The sequence below is a fragment of the Mixophyes fleayi genome, chromosome 6, assembly GCF_038048845.1.
Source record: "Mixophyes fleayi isolate aMixFle1 chromosome 6, aMixFle1.hap1, whole genome shotgun sequence".
In the NCBI taxonomy this organism is placed as follows: Eukaryota; Metazoa; Chordata; class Amphibia; order Anura; family Limnodynastidae; genus Mixophyes; species Mixophyes fleayi.
Genome location: NC_134407.1, coordinates 18085168 through 18092850, shown reverse-complemented (window position 1 = coordinate 18092850; position 7683 = coordinate 18085168). Strand labels below are relative to the sequence as shown.

At 41.6% G+C, this 7683-nt stretch overlaps 1 protein-coding gene across 2 annotated transcripts in view; it reads left to right on the top strand.

Annotated features, from left to right (window-relative positions):
- Window positions 1–4599: 4599 nt before the first annotated feature.
- CRTAC1 (cartilage acidic protein 1) overlaps window positions 4600–7683 on the top strand; it is a 534303-nt gene continuing 531219 nt past the window's right edge. The window contains exon 1 of one of the 2 annotated variants that reach the window (XM_075215948.1): window positions 4600–4641. The gene's annotated coding sequence lies outside the window, so the exon portion shown is untranslated. The remainder of the gene's footprint in view (window positions 4642–7683) is intronic. The other variant, XM_075215947.1, reaches the window with a different exon arrangement.

Sequence of the window (7683 nt, the reverse complement as noted above, 5' to 3'; positions counted from 1 at the left end):
AGATTTATTAAAATTCTTCAGCCGGTATAAAGGCTCTGATGAGAGCTAGTCCCGGCTACTAGTCTATAGTATCGCGATCACTTTACTTCCACCAGGCAATGCATGTTCAGAAAACAATTAGCAAAAGGAGGGGGAAGGAGTACGAAGCCACCATAAGATAGAATGGCTAACGCATGGTATTAGCTGTCATGGTCAAGCTCTGAAAAGCTAAGCTTTTAGGTGCTTGATAAATTGGTCCAGACCGCTGTCCCCATTGAGAATAAATGGGTACTGCCTTATTGTGCGGTAGTTTGCTTAATTCAAGAAACCAGTAATAGATCAAATGCACAATTTGCATTTGATCTATTACTAGTTTGTTTTTAACACATATCAGAGTAATCAATTTATGAATAAAATATGTATTTACCAGCCATGCATCTTTACTATCATAAGTGGAGACAGAGCTTATAGTAAATGTATTATAGAGTTTATTTTAATTTATTTAACACCTCATTGGCACAGCCTCTCCAGTCCGCACACTGACATGCAAAGACCTGATGATGTAAGAGAAACTAATGCCACTGGACAGCAGCTCCATTTCAGCAATTTTAGATTCGGTACTGCAGCCGTGGAGCTTATTAAGTGAAGATATTGCTATTCTTCCTGTAGTAGTGCTTCGAGCTGTGGGCCAGCGCATGGATCAAGTTGGGGTTCAGGTTTTTCCGGACAACTGGAAACCCCCCTAAGTGCACACCTGAGACAGAGTGTCAATACAAGTAAACCAGATTGTTACGAGCTGTGGCAGTGTCCATAGCCGCCACGGCTCGCTCTCTGTACTGCCTGAACGTCCTGGCCGTCTCCTCGACGACTAGGATGTCACTTCTGGTTCCGGGATGACCCTTGCTAGGGCAACGGTCGGACGCCACAACCTCTCAGCGCCGCGCCCCGGCAATACAGGGCAGCCGGGCGTGTGCGCGATAGTTACACAGCCTGTGGGCTAATTCATTTTATGGCATTCAGTAATCAAGCAGTGCCTGGGGGTCATTACAGGGCAAAGGCCTGATTGGCTACCATTAATATTTAAGGCAGGGAGGGCTTAGCCTCCCTGCCAGTTATAGCGTCCAGTCTGCACTGTTGCTGAACTGCTCTGGATTCTTGTATTGCTGATTTACTGTTGTGACCCCCTGCCTGTACCTTGGACCTTGCCTGTTTGCCTGTGACCCTGACCATTTTGCCTGTATCTTGGACTCCGCTGTTTTGCCTGTGACCCTGACCCTTGGCTTGTTATCTGACCATTTTACCTTGCTTGTGACCCATGACCTCGGCTAATGTCTGACATCCCGCTACCATCTACTCAGCCTCCTCTGGCCTGCCGCTGCGGTGTTGTATAACGAGCTTGCACTACGCTAAGAGTTAAGTCCTGGGGGCATCCGAGTACCTGCGAGCACATACAGCTCTACGGGAAAGGCGGCTGCTAAAGGTGAAGACCTCCGTCATCCGTTCTGCAAGTTAGTTATCAAACCGGCAGCCTAACACAGATACTGTGGCTTAACATTGAAAAACAACTTTAATTACAGGGGTGGACAGATGGGCTAGTGATTAAAACAGCAACAGTTGTGTTTTGCACCAGTCAATGTGTCGTAAAAAAAAGTTGTCCCTGTATATTTAGATTGCATAGATAATGGCACTAATGACGACTACAAAAAAACAAGTTTTGTGCCAGTCAGTATGTTGTAAAAATAAATAAATCGCCAACTCAAATTGCAAAGGGGGCAGCACAGTGGCACAGTGATAAGCATTGCAGTCTCGGAACTCTGGGGTAATGAGTTTGATTCCAACCCAGGCCCTATCTGTGTGGAGTTTATATGTTATCCCTGTGTTTTTGTGCATTTACTCCCACACTCCACACTGATAGATTAAATGGCTTCAGAACAAAATTCACCCTAGTGTGTGTTCGTGTGGTAGGGTATATAGACTGTAAGCTCCACTGGGGCAGGGACTGATGTGAATGATTACTTGTTCTCTGTACAGCGCTGTGGAATATGTATGCACTATAAAAATGACTGTTAATAATCAGTAACAGTTACACTGTAAGCCACTCCAATATCCCTTTATGTAAGTTAATCATTGAGAATGTGAGATAAACATTTATATAAATACACCTATAGTCTCAATTACTTTTGCACAGAGTTTACCTAAATAGTTATAATGTTGTTAAACTTTTTCTTCTAGCCACAGAGAAAATAAAAATACGTGTTATGGCACTGGCTTCTTAGGTGAGGGTGGAGAAGTTAAATGCCATTTTATGCTGCCGAGGAGATCATTATGTAGCCACTTACTGGGAAGTTTAAGTAAGGATTTTGATGTTTGCATCAATAATTTGTCATTAGCTTTTAATGAATGCAATTTCTTTGTTAGCATTAGATCCCTGCGGCAGCGCTTAAACTGAAAAATTTAACAAGGGCAGCTCCGGGGAATGGACTGTTCGTAGTTAAAACCTTTGCACAGCCACTAATTACGCTTTGGAGAAGAAGCAAGTACACGCCTGCAACGAGAGGAAGTCATGCAGAACATCTGCAGAAACAAATAAAGGGCTCTGATAAAGGGCACATCAGCCAGTGATTTCCAGGCTTCTGCTCTTCAGTTTTGGACATTAGAAATACTAAAAAGAAAAGTTTGCAGAACTAAGAAGGCTAATTTGTTAAGAAAATGTCCACAAGGCAAACATAGGGGGGTTTTCTAATGCCTGGAAACCCCCCTCCAACCCTGGGGCTCTATTTAATTAAGATGGCTGGACCCTGCTCCCGCTTCACACAGCTCTGCTTGAAAAGGGAGAGCTGTGTGCACCTAACAGTAGTCCGCGCAGCATTGCCCATGTATATTATGGGGATAGGAAGAGTTGGTGAGCAGCCAAACACTGTATAAAATTATAGCCACGCCCCCATGCATGCTGGTCACTCCCACTGGCGGCGTGGTGTGGAAACCCCCCTCTACAAATCCTGCGTTTGCCCCTGAGGTACATTTTGCAAACTTATAAACATTGTATTATTAAAACTGCAGTAAGCAGTAATTGTGCTTGGCTGCCAAACATGATCCTGTCTATGAAGAACATAGGAGAACTTGAGAGGGTTCAGCAGCAGCTAACGTCATTAAATAAAGGGAATGGAAGGGGTTAAATTATTTTAATGGGATTATAAAAACTAGGATGGACACTTTGTGGGACAAAGATTCATTAAAATGACCTATTTAATATGTATAGATATATTTGAGGTCATTACAAACATTTTGCAACAAGGACCATACAGAGGAGAAGGGAACATCAATTGTGAATGGAAGAAGGACATGTTCTCCACCAGCATAGGTAGGTGTCTTTACTGTAAGTGTAGTGAAGACATGGACTTGCTTGATGCTTGAACATGAGTGAACTTGTTTGCCTAGCTCGAATTTGGCTCAAATTTTTTAGCCGAAAGTTTCAAGAATGTGTCGCAAATGTTCGAACTTTAGAGATGGTTTAACGAACCAATTTGAGAACCACTTCAACAAAAACAAATTTCAGCATCTCTAGCCCTGAGTATAGGTAAAATATACACTTCCAGATAAAATAGTTTTCATTGTTGTCCTGCACTTGTTCTGCTGAACAACATTCAATTCTAAAACCTACGGGGGCTAATTTCAAGTGGAAGCATTTGCGCTCTGACCTTTCATAGGAAAATTAAAACAAGTGTCCTTATGCACATATGCTGAGTCAGACGCAAGATGTGTCCCTCTCAAAAACAGTAATATTTGTTCCAGATATACGTCAGGTGCTATAAATGTGAATTAGGGCCAGTGCTACCCAGGGGCACCCTTGAGTTTCCAGTTCCTCAGAAACCCCTAAACGGAGTTGCCAACTCTGAAATGAAAAACAAGCAACCTCTTAGTGAAAAACAAGCCCAAACCAATCCAAAAAAGCCCAACTTACAGGGGACCGTCCTTTTCTATAACACTAATTTCTACACTGAATCTCCATTTAGAAAACCTTTATAAACACAAGAGGACACATTTATACACTGATAGGGCAAATGAAAAAGCAAATGCTGTAATTTAGGACACTGGTATGTCTACCCCACACAGCCCCATGATATAACAGTATAAGCAGTTTCCTGACATGAGCAGCTTACTGAATGAGGGGGGGTGGTATATGGCAGTGTTACCTGCTATAAGTGCAGCAATAGTACAGACACAGCACTTATTTCAGCAGGTTGTTGCAGAAAAAAAAACAAAAAAAACGATTTTACAGCCTAAGGACTTGGAGAACGTGTCCAAGCTCAAAAACAAGCTACCAGCGGCAGTGAAAAAAATACCGCAACTTAACAAAAAAAGAAGCCCAATTCCGCTTGTTATAAGCGGAATTGGCAAATATGCCCCTAAACACTTGGACCTCAACAGTTCTGTGGTTTAGAAAGAGGAAACAGCTACTGCCTGCATTAAAATGAAAACCTATATCACTTTGTCTGCAGTCTAAGACCCATTTTTGTGGGGATCTGCCTATGATTTAATGGACTTTGGCTTCAACAAGATGGGCGCTGTGATTGCTCTTACTCTTGGCTCTAGTTGGCTCTAATGTATGGTTCTTATAAAATATCTGTTTCAGTGACTTTAGGGAAGGAAAATGCAGTAAGAGTAAGTTATTTGTTATATTGTACAGCTTCTGCTGAGTGTCATGTGAATTACTAGGTAAGTAACTGTAGTACATTATATTAATTTGGTAATATGGTTAAAATTTCTTTATTTAAGGAGATTAATATTAATGTTGATGTGTTAATATACAGCTCACTTTAGGACTCATTCTTGTTTTTAAACAAATGTAATTACATTTACACACATTGCACTTTTGTAATTGTATTATTATTGCAGCAAGTGTTATTTCCCCCCCAAACATTTGGAAAGACCCCTCTGGAAATCTTGGCTTTGTACTTGCTACCATTAGACACATCAAAGCAGTGGCAGAGAGCAACAACATTTCCTGGGTGCCTGTAACACTGAATGAGTGATATGCATTTTGTTCCCCAAAGATAAGTATAAAACTTATGTTGCAAAAATGAATTGGAGTTGCATGTGTTTATTGAATGGCACCATGGGGAGGGCTGGCAAATTTTAGCCTAGGGGGCAAGACTCGACTCGACAGCCTATTAGGAAAATTTTAAAGAAAAAATATGTGACCCAGCCCAAAGTAGCCCACTATGGGACCGGCCCTGGGCGCAGGTACCCCCCTGACCCCCAGCTCAGCCTGCCCCTGAGCGGCACATATTTCAAGATACGTCCAACTAAATACACGTATGTCCAGCAATAGACTGAGATGTGGCTTGACTGTGTTGGCTATAATAGAGAAAGACAGATTACCCTTTTCATACACAATATAATGAATTGTTATATATCCCAGAGCGAATAATTCCTTGATAGTATTAGTAATGAATAAGAATGTTGCAAATTCCATATAAGATGTAATTGAATACAAACACTGCCACTTTGGCTGACAATGGGGAAGAAAGGGCGTGTTTAATTTTTTAATTTGACTTGAGTGCGATTTACTTTGCCCACCATTTTGATGTTTATCCCATTTGCTCCCACTGTCTCTCACCACCCCTCCCTCTAGAATGCAAGCTCTACGCTCAGGGTCCTCTCTACTCACTATCTCATGTCATGTCATGCTACTTATGCGGAACCACCTCATGCAGTTGTGATTTTGCGTGCTGTATTAGTTATTTCCTATTTGTGGAACTGTCCGACTCTACGGAATCAGTGAAGCCTTATAAATAAATAATAATAATAATAATAATAATAATAATAATAATAATAATAATAACCTGTGCACTCTCTATCTTGTTCGGTGATGCTGCTGGCTGCTTCTACGTCTTGGTGATAGGCTATGTACTTGGCGCCATTGATGTCACTGCGAAGAGGCGCACTCCCAGCCCGTCACTGAGATGGCGGAGGAGCATGCACCGTGGCAGGCAGAGACAGACATTCCCCTCCTCTGCCTGCTCTACACTAGCTAAGAAGTGGTGGGTGTGGGGGAACACAGGGCCTGATGGGCATTCTGAGGGGGAGTGTTTGACCCAGGTGTCATTTCATCATCATCATCATTTATTTATATAGCACGACTAATTCTGCAGCGCTGTACAGAGAACTCACTCACATCAGTCCCTGTCCTATTGGAGCTTACAGTCTAAATTCCCTAACATACACAGAGAGAGAGAGAGAGAGAGAGAGAGAGAGAGAGAGACTAGGGTCAATTTTAATAGCAGCCAATTAACCTACTAGTATGTTTTTGGAGTGTGGGAGGAAACCGGAGCACCCGGAGGAAACCCACGCAAACACAGGGAGAACATACAAACTCCACACAGAGAAGGCCATGGTCAGGAGTTGAACTTATGACCCCAGTGCTATTAGGCAGAAGTGCTAACCACTATGCCACCATGCTGAACAAACTTCACAGAAGATATAAGTGAATGTAGCACTCATCGCTGATACAAGTACTTAAACCTTCCAATTTCACCCCATGTAGGAGGCAAGTTACACATCTAAGAAGTCTATTCATTAACATATTGCTGTGACAATCACTTTGCATCGCTGCAAATTGCAGTGAGTGATGCATAATGGAAAACTGATGTGATTTACTGGCAGCCCGATGGTGCCAATGAAAGGAGAAAACACTATGCACATGTGTATAGTCATTCTAGGAGTGTGAGAACCAGCAAAGCCAGAGAGGCTTCATCCGGATCCCATTGAATATAAGGTAATGTCAACCTGAGCTTTTCACACTTTAATAAACTGGAGAAATTGACAGTCCCCATATTGATATAAGGGGTCTGTATTAAGAAATGTTAAATGGGTTATAACGATGGCTTATGGCAGTAGAAATCTATGATTTAAATCTAAAAAGTATTGGCAGATACATACAGGCTGGCCCACCTAATATGGCTATTTTGGGAACGACGTGTGTTTATACCCATTTTATTTAAATTCCGCTTCTACTTTCCCACTCCATACACTGGATGATTTGTTCCCACGCATCTAATAACTTTCCAACAATATCACCTGCAATATTTCAAGTCATATTCAGTGTTAATATTCAGGTTACTAATGCACGCCTCAACAGCACTTAGCAAAGTGTTTGCTTCAGACTTGGAGATTGTCTAAATGTCCTTGTTACAATATGGAATTTAATGTATGTATGTATGTGAGCATTACATGCCTATTGTATTACTGAAGTATTTATGAACTCCATCAAACCTCTCTTATGGGAAATAGTGTGAGACTTGTGCTGTAGTACAAAAGAATATCTCCAGCACTTCTAATGTCCTGAATTATCCTTAGAGTATCACTATAAAGTAACAGCTGAAAGCTGCATTACCATCTACTAGATACATTTTACTAACCTTCTCGTCACTATACCTGGAGCCCCAAGGACTGCAACTTGCAGTCTTATTTCTGTGAGATAATCTCTTTATCCTGGTTTCTATGTAATTTCCTTGCGGGGTCTATGTCCTTTGCTTATACTGTTGGCTTTATTTTGTAACAGCATGTTGATGCAGGGTATATAACAAGCATTTGATTTCTGGACGGGATAGAAGACAGTTCTTGTATTACTCAGATAAATGGCTACACTAGGTCAAGGCATTGATGTCTTTTCCTTAAACTATTGACTAAGGCTTTCATATT